This window comes from Fringilla coelebs (genome assembly GCF_963513975.1).
Source record: "Fringilla coelebs genome assembly, chromosome: 1".
Taxonomy (NCBI): Eukaryota; Metazoa; Chordata; class Aves; order Passeriformes; family Fringillidae; genus Fringilla; species Fringilla coelebs.
The window spans coordinates 99,474,640-99,490,920 of NC_140028.1; the positions used below are offsets into that span (position 1 = coordinate 99,474,640).

At 40.2% G+C, this 16,281-nt stretch overlaps 1 protein-coding gene across 3 annotated transcripts in view; it reads left to right on the forward strand.

Moving 5' to 3' along the window:
• TPK1 (thiamin pyrophosphokinase 1) overlaps nt 1–16,281 on the forward strand; it is a 310,310-nt gene that overhangs the window by 293,038 nt on the left and 991 nt on the right. The window lies entirely within an intron of this gene.

The window sequence follows — 16,281 nt, forward strand, 5'->3', positions numbered from 1 at the left end:
CAGAAATTAAAAAGTCTCTTCTACCTTGAAAAGAGCGGTGTGTCTGCATTGTGTTATTTTGTGTCCTATAGTGACAGCACTCCACTGATTTCTGTTTTGTGGATGGAGATGTGTGCCTCTAAAGACAATGATGGGCATTTCCTATGCTGCTGGTAATCACAATTTCCACACGTGGGAAGAATACTGTAAAAATCAAGACTGATTTTTAGGTGCTGAAGAACATGATGCCATTCTCTTCATAATTTACTCCCAGGCACTTTCATGTATGTTTTTCCTCATGCAGTTTTAAATGTCCTGAAACAAAAGAACACTAAATATGGGACTCAATGTCCAGTAGCTTGCAGAGGACTCATCCAGAGGGATTGAGGAACGAGGTAAAGTCTTTGCTATATGCCATAACTTAGAGACAGAATTGCTACAGGAGAAAAGACAAGGGATCAGAGTGCTTATCCAGAAGAGAGTAGGTTTTGATTCCCAGAGAAAATTAAAAAAAAGAACTGCAAAGCAGGTTGGGTATGGGATTTCAGGAGCTCAAGGGCAGGTGAGTGATGATGCTGGAACCAGCAAAATGTGTTGTGATCACAGAGAGAAGAGGAGCAATGCCAGGTCTTACAGCAGAGGGTGCTTGAGGAGGTGCAGGGGCAGGCTGATGGCACTAAACATCATGTGCTCCTGCATCAGTTTGGTTGTACAGAGTAAACAGCAGCTTTGCTCATTAGATGTAGTTTAGGATTAGACCAAGATGGAAGGAGGCAAACTTGCTTAGTATTCAGTAGGCCCCTGTCTGGGTGCTCTTCCCCATTTTCTCTTGAAGTAATCTATTGCCACATCTCAAGAGAAAAATGACCCCAATCTAAAGATTAATAGAGCAGTGTGTGGACATTTCCAGTGATGTGTATAAATCTCAATTTTTTTTTTTGTCGCTGTATGCACTGAAGTGTCCTTTTTCAGCAAATCTCTAGATCTTAAAAAGTAGGCTGATTATTGGAGAGGGCAGCAGACAATTTAGGGCACATGGTGTTTTCTTATGACAGGAGTGTTGCTGTGAAGTACAGTAATTTATGTTGATAAATTGTGGCCATCAGAATGTCTTAAACACTTCATAGGATGAATTTCTAAGCATACATCTCTCATTTTAGCAGTGGATGGATAAAAAGAGTATTTGCTTGAGAAATTGGGGAAAAGATAACTCTTGCTTGTACTATTTCTTGAAAATTAGCAAGGGACTTTCATGTGTTCCTAAAATCAGCTCATTGCCATTAGGGTCAGATCAACGCAATTTTGGCTTAATTTGACAAGGAACTTTCTTCCTTCATGATGAAGTTGCAGCAAAAATGAAGGAGCCCATATAGTGTCAAGACTGAGTAGTTTTTGAACACTAGATCTTTCTCAGCAGAGGTGTTTTGGTGTTGGAAGTTCTGTATGCAAGCCAAAATGTAAAGCTTTTCATATCAAGAATTAAAGACACTGCAGGGTCCATATGTTATTTTGAGAGGTTGCAAATTTCTCTGTCTTTTTTCCATTATGTTATAGGGTCAGAAGTTTTAAGAGGAGTTATTTGGACTTGGATTTAAAAGGAGTTCTTTGGACTTGGATTCAGTACAGCACAGTGGGGGTGCTGATGTTTCTATAAGTGTGAGTTAAGCACATGATTTAGTTTCTCTCTGAATTGTAGCCTGCAGAAATGAGCAGTGAAATAGACTGAGTAGGTAAGGTCCAAATTAGATATGAATTTACCCTAAAGATGTGTGCATGTGTCTTGCAGTTGCAGTTGTCCCTGAACATGGTAGTGAATGTACTCAAGTGGCCAGAAGATTTGTACTATTTGAACCCCATATCCCTAATGAATGATAGAGAGACCCACCAGGTGTTTTCAAAGCAGGAAATATATTCAAAGTTTGACCTGTCATGACCCATCTTGACTTGCAGATCTTTTGCAGAGATGACCCTGGATTACAGAGGTTTGAGTTCTAAGATTTTCAGAGGGATAGATGCTGAAATTAGTCCCCTTATCAATTAAAAGGTTTTGAGGAGATGTTTTGCTGTTTTAGTGCATTATGATTGCAGACAGAACTTGTTAAAATACCGATATTAATGCTACATCAAAGTGAGTGTGCTGTGGCATGTGGTCTGACATTAGTAACTGTAGAAGATAGGGATTTAAACAAAAAATCCCAAAACATTTCTTCGTGTTCTGGAAGAAAAGGTTTCTGTATTGACAGACAGACAACTACTGTGCATGTAATTTCCTAACCTTATCTCCTATGACTTTGTTGTACTGAGCTGCTTGCATAGAGGCAGCAGGAGGAAAACTACAGCATAACCTGTTTACTAATGATGGGAGTTCCCTTAGGCTGAATGCAAGCATGGCATATCTTATGAGACACTTGCAAAACTTTCCAAAAAGCAGCAACAAGTAGTGATTTCTAGCATGCCTTCTGGAGCTCTGGAAAAGGGTCTTTTACTCATAACTAAGAATAAGAGCCAATTGGGATTTGTTCAAATAAGCCCTTTCCTCTTTCATATATAATTGCTATCTCTAGTTTTGCTACAAGCATCTTCAAGTTGTTATAATTTCTGCCCCTCCCTTTTTCTTTCCTCCCAAGATTTCAGCTTTCCATACCAGTGGTCCAGAACCTAACAGTCTGCTGAAGATAAACTAAGATATAAACTAAGATAGGCTGTCTCTTGGGCATGTACCTCTCCTAAAGCAAAAAAGTGAGAGACTTCACATTTTGAATTCATTTTTCTAGTGGAAGGAAGTTTCTCTGGGTTTCAACTTTCATTTCAAATACAAAAAAAAAAAAAAAAAAAAAAAAAAAAACCAAACCACCATGCTGATGGAATCAATTGCAGCCTTTTCTTCTGTTTTCAGACCCAAACTCAAAAAGCACTAAAGCATCAGTGCACTTTTGCCTGGTACCTGGCTATGTAATTGCATCATTCACTAAAAATTACAAGTGACTTCACAGTGTAAGGGAGAAGGAAATGAGAAGCTGGCAGGCAAGTTCTGACTCACCTAAAATGTATACATGAGGAATGTATCAGTGGAAGTGCAGATAGGACCAGACCCTGGGATTTCTATTCATATTACATGGCCTGTTCACAAATATGAAGTGGGAGTACATTGTCAGCCTCCTACACTTATTAATTATTTTCTGTTTGGGGAAGATTAAGTTTTGAAGAAAAACATCCAGTAATTGCTGGGGTACTATTTATATCATCATAAACTTGTGTCAACTTAACTGACTTTAATAATGATCATTATTATAAAACCCAGCAACTCTTATCTCCCCCACTGTACACTTCCTGTGGTAATGAGGAATTCTCCTTCTTTTCCTTCTCCCTTCTGCTTCTTCACACAATACCCAACTTAACTCAATTTTCCCCTCCTCTTCTCCCCTCGCCGTCAATCACTTGTCACATTACTTTGCATCATATGCATCAAAGTTTTTCCATCAAGTAAGCCAATTCTAAAGCTGCCTTCCCAGAGGCTACACAGATTGTGCAAGCTGGAGGAGCTCAGGAAGGAGTAAACTGGACAATAACAAAGGCTCCCAGAGCTGCTTCTGCCTGCCAATCTCTCATGCAAGCATACGCAGGTTGCTTTATATAGGCCATGCCTCCAGGGCCAGAATCGTGCGTGAGCTCCACCAGCAGACCTCCTGTCCACACCATTAATCACAGCAGGGAGGGGGGAATGGCTCATTACACTGCATCACTGATATTGTCCATTCTGTGGGCTACAAATCACAGTCTTGCGTTCAGTATCCCCTGCCTTCTGAAGCCCACGATTCAAGAGAGGGAGCAAAACTTCTTAACAGGAGTGTTTACCTGTGGGCAGCAGAGGTCAGGCTACGAAAGCTGCACTTAGTGAGTTTAGACAGCTACAGCAAGGCAAGCTTTCCAAGGCATGTTTTTTCTACTGTTAAATCTTTGGTAGTTTTCCTTCCCTCTCCCAAAATGATAAATTTGAGGGACTTTTCTGTTCTGAAGCATTGTTTTCAAAGCTCTCAGTCCATTTCCACTGTAGTTTTTGTGTGAGACTCGTGTAAGGCGTCCTTCATGACTGACTGACTTCAAGTATAATTGAGTAAGAGCTTCCTGCAGTATTCTGGCCTTCCTTAAAGGTCCTGTGCTTTGCTGGTGAATGCTATGGCTATTTATGGGTACCCTTTCAGAGCAGCAGAGATTTATCTCCCCGGCTGCCAATGATATTAGAAGTTGTATAATTACATTTTTGCTCACAGCTTTTAAACATGATACTTTATTGGTCTCTTTTATGCTTAAGTAGCTATAAATGAGCCCTGCAAAATCTGCATCATCCAGGTTCCACTCTTGCACGTGACATGACAAACCTCTTGCTGTGTCCTGACCTCAGTGCTGCAAGGCTCATTGATATCAGTTCTGTACAGAATTTGCAAGGTTCTCCAGTTCTTCCTAGAAATGTTGGTGTTTAATTTGGTGTTTTCTAAACCCCCACCCTCCAGTAAGCTCTAAGCTCTTATCAGACTTTCTTTCTGATTTTGGGCTTCGTGGTGAAGAGTTTCCCTTGGTCTCATGAAGGCTGCCTTGTAGTGGGCATGTGTGAGATTTTGTTTTGATGGTCTTGAAACAAACCTGCCTTTTTCTAGAGGAGCAGTGCTGCCTATTCTGGAACAGACACACCTTTTGATTGGTGGCCATGCCTTAAATTACAAAGTAGATGTATCTGTTCAGAGATCACCAGGCTTGATGTTGGGTTCAAAGCTTGCATGAGACATCTCTAGGTTCTGAGGCTTATCTCAGGGTTACACCAACTTCTTCCCTGTCACTGGATGTCTTGTAGTGGTATGTAACAATGTCCTTCTAAAACTGGGATATTAAGAAGAATGTGTGTCTATATTCACATCTTCCAAGAGGTGGAATAGAGCTGTAGGGCTCACTTGCTTCGAGACTTCTACATTTGGCTAAAGTGTCTAGTCTGCTTGAAATATCTGAGGATTAATCTTCAGATATGTCACTATGTTCTTAGGTATTTCTGTTTACTTTGTAATCAAGTAGACATCAAAGATGGGGTGTTTTCTGGGTGTTGTAGATTGTTTAGAATAGTACTGCAAAGAAGTGTTATTTTTTTTATCCTTTTCAATACTTTTAAGGAAGATATCAGTTTAAGAGGAATTTAGGCTGCTAGCATTGTTTCTAGAATTAACAGAACAGAAATCTGTAATAGTACTTTAAAGTTTGCTTTTCCTCTGAAAAAATTTTGCTGTCAGGAAAATTTTCCATATCTGCAAAATAAAATAGTGATTTTAAGCAATCATTGAAATAGTTTATGTCAATTAAATTGTGCTATGTATGATATTTTTTTGTGAAGTGTCTACGAAACAAACAAAAAACAAACAAACAAAAAGGAAAATATTGACTGCGACATATGGCTAGGATGGGAAAAACAATGTCAAATAAGATTCAATCATATTTCATAAAATCATAAAACAGTTTGGTTTGGAAGAGACTTTAAAGTTTGTCTAGTTCCAGCCCCACTTCTGTGGGCAGGGACACCTCCCACTAGACCAGGTTGCTCAAAACACCATCCAACCTGGCCTTGAACATTTCCAGGGATGGGGCATCCACAGCTTCTCTAGGCAACCTGTCCCAGTGTCTCACCACTTAATTTTGAGTTCAAAATACAATTCAGACGGGTAGCTTTCTTAGATGTTGATAGGAATGTTTCTCCTACAGTATGTCCCAGACACTGATAGTTAATGAGGAATTAGAAACATTTCAAGATGACAGTAGTTTCAGGTAAGATAAGGAACGTTCTAGGCTGAAGACAGATTTACCTTGTGGAAGCTCCAAGAGCCTAAAAAAATAGCCTGTTTGAGGACGTATTTCCCTTCTTGGCAATTGCAGCCATCATGTTCTTTTAACACCAAGTGCTGTTGGCAGCAGACAAGCTGTACTGTAGTTGGTGTAGTCGTTTATTTTACATGTGACTGTTGGATTTGTAGTTCCTTTTCCTTCCCACTTCTTGCAGTGTGTTAGGGTAGCTTATTGGTAAGTTAAAAGCCAATGTCAAGTCCTCTGTACAGTAAAACTGAGAGCCTGCTGACATGCATCACTGTGCCATGGCATGACTGTTGCAATCCATCTTGACCAGTGTGTTTGAAGGTTGAGCTACATATAATCAATTGCACTCTTAAAACTTTAATGTCTTTGACTGCACCATGTAGCACTGCATTAATTTAGCAGTGCATTCGGCCTCTGCAATTTGGGTCCAAGGGTTTCCACCACCTGGCTGGGCAGTGCCTGACACGGCGCTGTGTGATTAATGCAGAAGCCTTTCCTTCCTCTCAGCCTGGGCAGAAAGCTGCTACAGCCTGCTGAGGCACTCCTCTCTAGAGAAGAAGCCAAAGAAAAGATTCCCCAAGCAACTGGATTCTTGCAGGGGGTCTAGAAGTGCACGGCATGTTTCTGAATGAAAGGGATGAGTAGCTGAGCTGGTTTGCAGTGGGGAGAAGAGGGTGGGGGGCAGGGCTAAAAAGGCTTTTCAGGTCAGGAGGAGGAAGCACACCAATATGAAGAGCACTGTTCATATTGGAAATCATTACTGGAAATCAATCAGATTTTTTCAAGAGTGCACAGCCAGCTAACAGATTCTCAGTAGCGAGTTTTCCACTTGAATGAAGTTTTTGACAGTCAATGACTTAGGACCTGCTTCCAATGACAAATCTCTTTTTTCATTTTGGGACAAACATTATATAGGTGCTGTTTGTATTCAGCAGCATTGATAACAAATCTTAACCTTGCATCCACAAAAAAAGCCACTGTAAAAGCAAACAGCCAGGAACATTAAATGAGCCATATGCAATGACTTACTAATTCATATACAGGGCAGATACCCCTCCCATGGCCTTCCTGAAGCAAAGAGCTCTAATGGTAGGTGAAGTGTAAGAAGTGGGTAATACTACCTAAAATAGGCTGTGCTGTGCCATAAGTTACATTTTTGTTGGATTTTTTTTTTCTGAAAAAGCTGACTTTAAAGCTTAGAAAGAAGGGAGAAAGAAAGATGCAATGTGCAGCACTGTTTCAAAAGCAATCCTTTATTTTTGGAGGACATGGAGAGCCATCTAATCCAATTGAGTGCCTCTGAACTATAAACAGTGTAACTTGCAGTGTCCTGTTGAATCTCTGTTCTGTCTCAAGGGTTGCAACACATAAATGGTGCTGGACTCCAGTGAGCAAGTTTGGAGGAGCTGCAGTTCCATGAATGTCAACAAATGTTGTAAGTTTAAGATGCTAGTTTGAAGATAAATGGAATCGAATTAATAGGCAGCAGTAATGGCTTTGTAATTGAAATCATATAGACATTAGAGGTACATAGGGTGTTAGTAATCATATTAATTATTTGTTAACAGAAAGGCAAAGTAATAAAGTGAAAAATCAAAAAGCTTCGTTGTTCACGTGCAGATCTAGGGGGACATTTTGTAACAGAAATAATTGCTTTTTGCTTCATCCCCAGGGTGATGCTATCTGTGTCGAATTGTTTTTTTCTCAAGGAAGCAGAGCAATCTAAAATTCTAAGTATAGAATATACTTAGAATTATATTTAGATATATACTTAGAATATACTATACAGCAATAGTAGGGGTGAAAATAACCAGATTTTAGAAACCTCATACAGCATCCCTCCCCAACACTGAAAGGAAGCAGTGCTGCTAGGAAGGGTAAAGATAAATGGAATTACTTTTCTGTCAGAAGTATAATACTCTTTATTAGTTAGTTATGTGTGCCTAGAATAGATCAGCTGTCAGGGAGAGCAAGTAGATGAACATGTACCTTGTGAGCTGTCAGAAGCAGATCAGTGTGGGTTTTTTTAAATAATAATTACCCCCTTCCAGAGAAATATTTTAGACAAAAGCACAGCTGCTTTATTAAGGGTGCCTTTTGTGCATAAGGATGAATATTCCAGTTTGTTCTCTTCATTTTTTGTGTAAATATAATACCATATTTACATAAAACTCTGCTAGGAAACGGTGCCATTCGCTGTTAAAGCTTGCATAATAAAATTGTTTGTCAGGGATTTAATTTGGTTGAAGTTTGTTATTTGTGCTAGCAGCTCAGAGGGGCTGCAGCTTGCTTTCAAGCCTGGCGATGCCCTTGCCCTGAGCAAGCCATAATGCAAACAGCTGTCCTGGGATTCAGTGTGGCAGGGCATGGATCTCTTTTTGCACCTTGACCATTGCTCAGAGGTGAAGGCATCTGTTTGCTTCCCTGTGGTCAGAGGAGCTCTTTGAGCACCAATTCCACCATTCTGGCACAGTTCAATAGTCTCTCTGGTCTGGCAGCTTGACTGAGGTCTTGGAGCAAGTAACTCTTGGTGGTCAAGAGAGTGTGGAGCTCCTGAGGGCCACCCAGGAGTCTGAATGGAGCAGCTGTGAACTAGGTCAGTTCTGGTGTGAGCTGGACTTGGCAGGGGAAGGGTTTAAATATGCAATGTGTTGGACCCCTCTGTGGTGGGTTGACCCTGGCGGGATGCCAGGTGCCCACTAAAGCCTTTCTATTACTCCCATCCAAAACTGGACAGGGGAGAGAAAATATAGTGAAAGGTTCATTTATAAGGACCAGGAGATAACATTCACTGATTACTGTTATGGGCAAAACAGACTGAACTTGGGGATATTAATTTTGTTTATTACTAAAAAAATCAGAGCAGGATTTTGAGAAATAAATTGCAAAAACATTGTTTCCTCCCCACCCCTCCATCCTTCTTGGGCTCTACCTCATCCCCACTAGCAGCACAGGGACACAAGGAATGGTGGTTATGGCTGGCTCATCACAAGTTCTTTCTGCCCCTGCTGAGGTAGAGGAGTCCTTCCCCTGCTCCAGCATGGAGTCCTTCTCACAGAGACAATCCTCTGCGAACTTCTCCAGGAGTCCATCCCACAGGCTGCAGTTCTTCACAAACTGCCCTAGCCTGGGTCCTGTCCATAGGTTGCAGTCCTTCAAGGACATGCTGCTCCAGCATGGGTCCCCCAGAGGGTCACAAGCCTTACCAGGACACCTGCTCCATCACGGGCTCCCCTCTCCATGGGTCCACAGATCCCTGCCAGGAGCCTGTTCCAGCATGGGCTTACCCCAGGTTCACAGGCTGTTCTGATCAACTACCTGCTCTGGCCTGGGACTCACCCACAGGCTGCAGATGGATCTCTGTGTATCCATGGACCTCCATGGGCTGCAGGTGTACAGCTGCCTCACTGTGCTCTGCACCACAGCCTGCAGAGGAATCTCAGGCACAGCACCTGAAGTACCTCCTCCCTCTCATTCTTCACTGACCTTGTTGTCTTTGAAGTTGTTCCTCTCCCACATTCTCGTTCCTCTCTGACCACAATTATATCTGTGTGCAATAACTGTTTTTTAACCTGTCTCTGTTGTTACAGAGGTGTTACTATAATTTCTGGTTGGCTCAGCCTTGGCCAGCAGTGCATCTGTTCTGGAGCTGGCTGGAGTTGGCCCTGTTGGACGTGGAGGAAGCTTCCAGCAGCTTCTCACAAAGTCACCCCTGTAGCCTCCTGCTACCAAAATCTGGCCATGCAAACCCAATATATCTTCCCGGAGTTCAGAAGGTCTACTTTGATCTTTGTCACTGTAACTTTGCATGTTGGAGTGCAGGACTGAGACTTTAGAGAGCTTTGTCAAATCATATTTAATTTAATTTTGGCACTGAATCCCAGTGATAGAGCAATGTGTGCAGCAGAACAGGACTCTGGATATGGTGCTGAGCTAGTGCTGGCAGCAGCAATAAGAAGACAGCCTGCTTAAATTTGTTTTTCAGGGCTGGCTAAGGAACTGGCTTTAGATCAATTCCCTTAGGAAAATCATATCCCCATCAGAGAGAGCAGAGAAGTGCTAAATTCTTGGGAGACTTGCTGTTGGGGACTCATCCTACACAGTGGTAGGCGACATAAGCAGTTGGCCAAGACTGTTGTGAAATATTTATGGCTTTGCTGCTGTTCTCCTCCATGGAGTGATTGAATGAGATCCCCATTTCACCCAACATGTATAGGTATTTACTGAGCAAATATCCGTATACCAATATTTCACCTGCAGGCCCAGTTTGATTGATACAGAAATAATCATTGTGTCTGCACAATTTTGCAAACGATAGGAACAATGTTATGCATACAGAAGCTGAAAAACTTGTATTATGGATGTGTTTTAAAAACCTCTTTTACTGTTTCTTCTTGCAAATATAGTAATCTAAATGTGACAGGACTTAGCAGGAGTCCAAAGAATAGAAGAGAAAGTAATTAACACTGTGTTCTGTTCATAACTAATACCACACTTGAAAACCTGTTGAAGGATATATAGGGGTTTGTGAGAGAGGTTTTTTTTAATTTGTATAGGAAGAGCTGGAAAATTACTGTAGCTAGTGGTGACTTGTTGATCTTGGTCAGTCCTGGATCTGATTGCACTGAAACACTTTTCGGGTGCTATGTTGTTCAAAGCCTGAGTACATAGATGTAGTCACCTAGACCTGAGATTTGGGTGAGGAAGATTCCCTCTCCTTCCTCTTCCCATCTCTCCTCCCTGTCTCCAACAGCCTAGTCATGAGAAATGTAGGGGGAATTTCACTCCTTTCTGCAGCGCTGTCTGTGGTCACTTGCTAGGATCCTTTGGATACCTTTCTCTAACAAATTCAGTAGCTTTCACTGCTACATGCATCATATCAACTTGACAGTCTAGCAGCTTTCAAAATAGCAAGTATTTTTAGGTTCTTTGCTGTCATGTCAAACCAGAGCTTCAGACCTAAATGCTGTGACAGAACACCATTGTTTTTAGCTAATCTCAGGTTTCAGTGTTGCACCAGATTGCCATCCTCAGCTTTGTGTGACTAAGTAATGCCTCTAAAGATGACAATGTAATAGGATGATGTGTGCTATGAGGTGTCTCATGGACAAGTTAGCAGTAAGACAATTCATTAGCTGATGCATCTCAGTACCACTCTTGCCCTTTTTCTCATGAGAATAGTGTTCTTTATCTCACAACAAGAAAGTAGAGACAGACCAAAATAGCAACAAGTTATTTTGTCTAGTTTATATGCAAAATCTCTACGGCAGCGACTGTCAAACTGAAGCTACATTTTATTTCTGCAGCTGTTTCTTCAGTGCTCTAACAGTATTATTAATAGTACCTGTCACCTGTACAGCACCTCAGAGTTGTTAGCAGTTTGAAAAACATACAAACTTAGTGGAAAGCATCAAAAATTAAGTAAACACCCTACTTCTTACTGGCTAAACTCAATTCTAAAAATTACTTTGTAGCCTGGCTTTGCCTTTAGCTTAGTGAGACAGACTTCCAGACACTTATTTATCTGACTTACTTCATGGTTTTGCTAGATCACTCCTGTTACAACTTTATCATAACATCTAGACCAGAAAGGCACTACTGAGAACAGTATGTAGAGTTTCCTTGTTTAACTTTCCAGGCGCCTTTAATTAAGTTAAGATGCTAATGTGATTTTGAACAAACACAGAAGCACATCTTGTTGGTAGTGCTAAAATCCTACTAATAGCTGTAGAAACTCCATACAGTTAATGATTCTTGTTGATCTTGGTGAAGCATTAGTAGCAGCAGAGAGCTTAGTGCAAAAAGCAGTCTTTCTTAGCATCATTTTTATCAGCTAATCATTTTAAATTGCCACCAAGCAGGTGATGTGACAGGAAGACTTTGAGCTATTCTTGCAGTACCACCATTATTACCGAGCTGGAAAAAAATATGTGGGGAAAAAAGTGTGCTGGAAATAAATTTGAAAACTTCTGACATTCATTTGCATTTCTGAAGGCTCTCTCAACATGGGTGGTTTCTATCCAGGGTAGAACACACGGTTCTGTTAATATATTTTTTTTTCTTTTTTTAAATGAAATTGTGAAGATTTGACAGCCTTTAAACTTTTGTTTCAACCTCCTAAATTCCCCCCAGTGTGAGGCCAGGCAGCCTGTGCTGCAGAGCCCTGGCCAAGAGTCTTTGCCAGCACCTGAACCAGTGGAAAAACCCCCTGGCCCTGCCTGCTGGACCCCCCTCCTCCCATATCCTCTCAACCCTTTCTTAAGTCTGCTTGTATGAATGCATTGAGATTATAAACCCATTGTTCTGTGCCACAAAGCCAGGTACCCAAAGTTACAGTAGTTATAAAAAATGCCCAATGCAGTTTCTGCTTTTTCCAGACTCCCCTTGGCCCTGAGGGAATCTGACTACCAGGCTAGTCAGCCCCTCCCAGCAGACCCTGCAAGCCTTTATGGTACTGCTGTTGTATCACTATTGAAAATAGTTCATGTTTTATTGTAAATTACTGTTATTTGCAACTTCCAGTTTCGCAGTTCCTACTGCACAGAGATCAAGCACCCAATTTTTCCTTTGTATCCATCAGTGTAAATCAAGATTAACTCCAGTGAAGTCAGCCTAACAAGTGTAAACCTAGGAGGAATGAAAGGAAGATCAGTCTACAATCTACTTGGGATTTTTATTTGTAAATAGCAAAATTAATGCTGCTGTTCTGCAGACACAGGGTGACCTGCAAAGTACTAGCTCATGCATTACTAATGTATCTCCATTTAAATGCAGATTTTTGTTCCTAACAGAACTTCAGGGAAATCCTCTCCAGATAAACTGTAATAGGAAACCAAATGGTGATTCAATATTTCACTTTAGCTTGTGTTTCAGCTTATTGATCTTAATTTTCTATCATTTTGATGCAGCATTTGCCTAGGGGGAAGAGTATTACATTCACTATAATACAGCTTTTAATTAATAATTAATAAATTTAATATTCCCCACATTCATGCCAGCAGTAGCAATCTACTTGTATTCCTTTCCTTGTTTCTATTTTCAGTGGTGAAAACCAGCAAGGTGTGACTTTACATATTTCAGGAAGTAATTGAGACACAGCTGAGAAAAGGCAGCATAGCATAAGTATCACAGTGTCTGTGTGGGACATGCTTAACATGATAGTCTTTGGTCCTTAGCCATTTGTGGTGACAGTAGTGAGACCCTGACACAATTTGGTTTTGCCATATATGACAAGTTTAGGATGAAGTTTTTCTCTGCCTCCCTCAAGCACTGCTTAAGTGCAGCTTCTAAGATGTACATGAAACCTTGATTGATGGTTTTGTTTTTTTTAGATAGATGAACTCTCTTTTCTGGGCTGAACTTTAAGTGTCCTAAATAGTATAATGGAACATAGAAATTATGTTTATAAGTCTACTATAGATTGTGAATACATTCATTCAGAGGAATTACCTGATATTGAGAGTATTTTTGCAGCACTTGACATGATGACCTCCAATCTAGTTATAACTAGGCCACACTCTTTCTCAGTTTCCAGGCTGAAAGCCAGCAGCACAAGGATTACAAGCAAGGCTTATGTACCAGCCACTCAAAAATAACTGATTTTCAGTACCAGCTACTCAAAAATAACTCCCTACTGTGGTAGAAGGATAAATAGGATGAGACTTTAAAATAAATTTTTCGATTTGGGCTTTTTTATTATTTCTGTAACTTAATTACCTATAGGGTGCATTTTGTTAACATTTCCAAATGCTGTTCTGCATCCATAAGATTAATGAATTTTCAAAATTTTACCTCTGAGATTAACATTTTTCATATAGCATCCTAGGATTTGTATATCTTTTTAAAATTATCAGAGTAAGAGCAATAAAATAGTGGAAATTGCCAGTCTAGTTGTTACTGAGATCTCTTCTGTCATGTAATTTGGTCAGCAAAACAGATGTCTAAGAAGTAATGATCTTTGTGATTATGCTCCTTTGGGAAGTTCACCTACGTGCCCTCAGTTTTCTTCTCTTAAATTATATCTAACATTCTCAAACCCGGCAGATTGAAACACCATCTAAACAAAACAAAAACTGCTAGAGAAACATTCCTTCACTACCTCATCAAACTCAGTCCTCTCCATGCCCATGTTTAGATCTGAATAAGTGGTATGCTGCAATCCATCAGACAGAAATTTGTAACTGGTAAGAACATAAGGCACACCATTAAAAACTGTCTCATGGTAGATTTTGTTGGGTGGGGAGTTTGGGGGGGCAGGATGGGTGGTGGGTGGAATATTGATGGGGTTTTTTTCTCCCCCTCCAAAAAAAGGCAGGAACAGCATTTGCTTTTAGTATTGGAAATCCTTGCTGACTTGGTAAATGGAGAGTAATGGAAAAATGGTCTACCTACAGTGGAGAAGCTGGGTATTTTTCTCATCAACAATCCATTATCAGTAAACTCAGTTTGCTTGGAACCAAAGCACTAAACAAAACTTCTAATGGTGAGGGGTATTTCAGTTAATCACTTATTGGTTTATCCAGATCAAGTCTTTAAAGAGACTACTGTTGGTCAAAAAGAAAGCTTTCAATGATCCAAAATAAGATTTCTTTTAATTAGAAAATTACAGAATTTTCAAGGGGTTTGAGTTTTGGATTTTTTTTAATTGCAGTGTGGAATCCTTTATTAAACTTGGATTTGCTTCCCAATTATAAATAGTAGGGAAAAAATGGTGGTTTTCTTCAGAACCTGCATCTTGAAAAGTAATCTCAATAGTGAAAATTGGTGTTGTAATAGGTTGGGGGTTTTCCCCCATACTTAAGTTCTTGGTAGGACTTCACAAATAAAACAGAAATTAATTTTTTTAAAAAAGGGAATAGATCAGGTGTGTATTGATAAAACTTCCTTCTTTGACCTTGTAAACTTCCATCATAATGCATGACACAGCAGGAAGTTTGCACATCCTCTTGTTTCCTTTACCAGCTGAAACCTAGGATTTTACATTAATTACTGAGTAGAAAACATGCATTTTTAATTATGTTAGTTGAAATGTTGGCTAGTTGTGAAATAAAGTGCTTGGAATTGGTCCATTTGAGCCACGTGAATCAGCAGTACTGTTTAAGTTTTTGCATTTTTTTTTCATTTCTCTATTTCACACTACGATCCTTACCCAGCAGAAAACCTGATAAAGATAAAAGGCTCCATCTAGTGGGCTAGAATTTTCTATTGAAAGGGGAAAAAAAAGAGCTCTCATTTTCACTTGATTTTATGCACTAAGAAATATGGCTTTAGATTTTGTTTCATTAAGCTGCCATGTTGTTGTTAATTCTTGCCTTCTGCAGAGCCATTATTTTATATGCAAAGCTGTGAAACATTAAGTATTATTCTGAGTCTTGAGCAAGAAGCAATAAATGATACTAAATGAGTGGGTTTATGCAGCAGTTCATCAAAAAAGTTCTTCCTCCCCTCAAGTTTAAATATATAGTAACCAAAAGAAGGTAATTTGTGTGTCAGCAAATGTTTTAAAGTATTCAAACTTCTTTCCTACGTAAAACTGAATGGAAACACTCATAGCTTGACCACAGCATTTAACACAGTATTTTGGGAATATTTTTACTCAGAGAACTCTACCCATGTGTTACCTCAGCACTAAATTACTTGTTTTCCTGCAAATGGAGAAATCTATGTTTTCTGGCAAGACACAGCCCCTGTGGCCTCTGCTGTGTCTTCCAAAGGCAAACAGCAGAACTCATCCATCCTGGCAATTGTCTAGGAGCCTGTCTGGTACTGTTGTGTGTCCAAAAGCATCCTGACAGAATCTAGCACCTTTATTTTAGGTACACAATTGATACAGTTCAGTAGTACTGGGTTTTTTTCTTTTCTCTTTGCTGAATTTCTGCACTGCATCGCAGTTACGCTCCCAGATCCTGAACTTGAAATGGCAGGATTCTTCCATTTGCAGTAGTGGAACCTGGGTGTTACTCTCATGCCAACAAATTCAGCTAGCAGCTGAAACCTCCTCTTCAGTTCACGTCAAGCTAGTAACAAGCGTAGGAGCAGGAATAAGTAGAGCAAGAACAGATTTGGCAAAAGAGACACTGAACTACATATCCTGGCTTTTGTTCCAACGTCCTTCCTATTAAAGCAGTAGAGCCTGACAAGATCAGTTCCTCCTGGGCAGCTTCCAGCAAGGGGCAGACAGTGCATGCATTGTACTAATGCATTACACCCTAGTTTACTACAGCCAGCATTCATATCCAGCACTGGAAAATGTGTCTCCTGTGCAAATCACAAAACAGACCTTACTAAGTTGTTTTGCACTCCTTTTGACCACAAGATCTTCCTTCGCATTAGGTCACTTAATAGCAAATCCAGAGGATTTTTACTTTGGTAGCAATTTGGCAATTCTAGTAGGTCACACAGCCTTGCTGATCTTCCAGAACAATCATCCCCAGCTGCAGCTGTCATTGTATC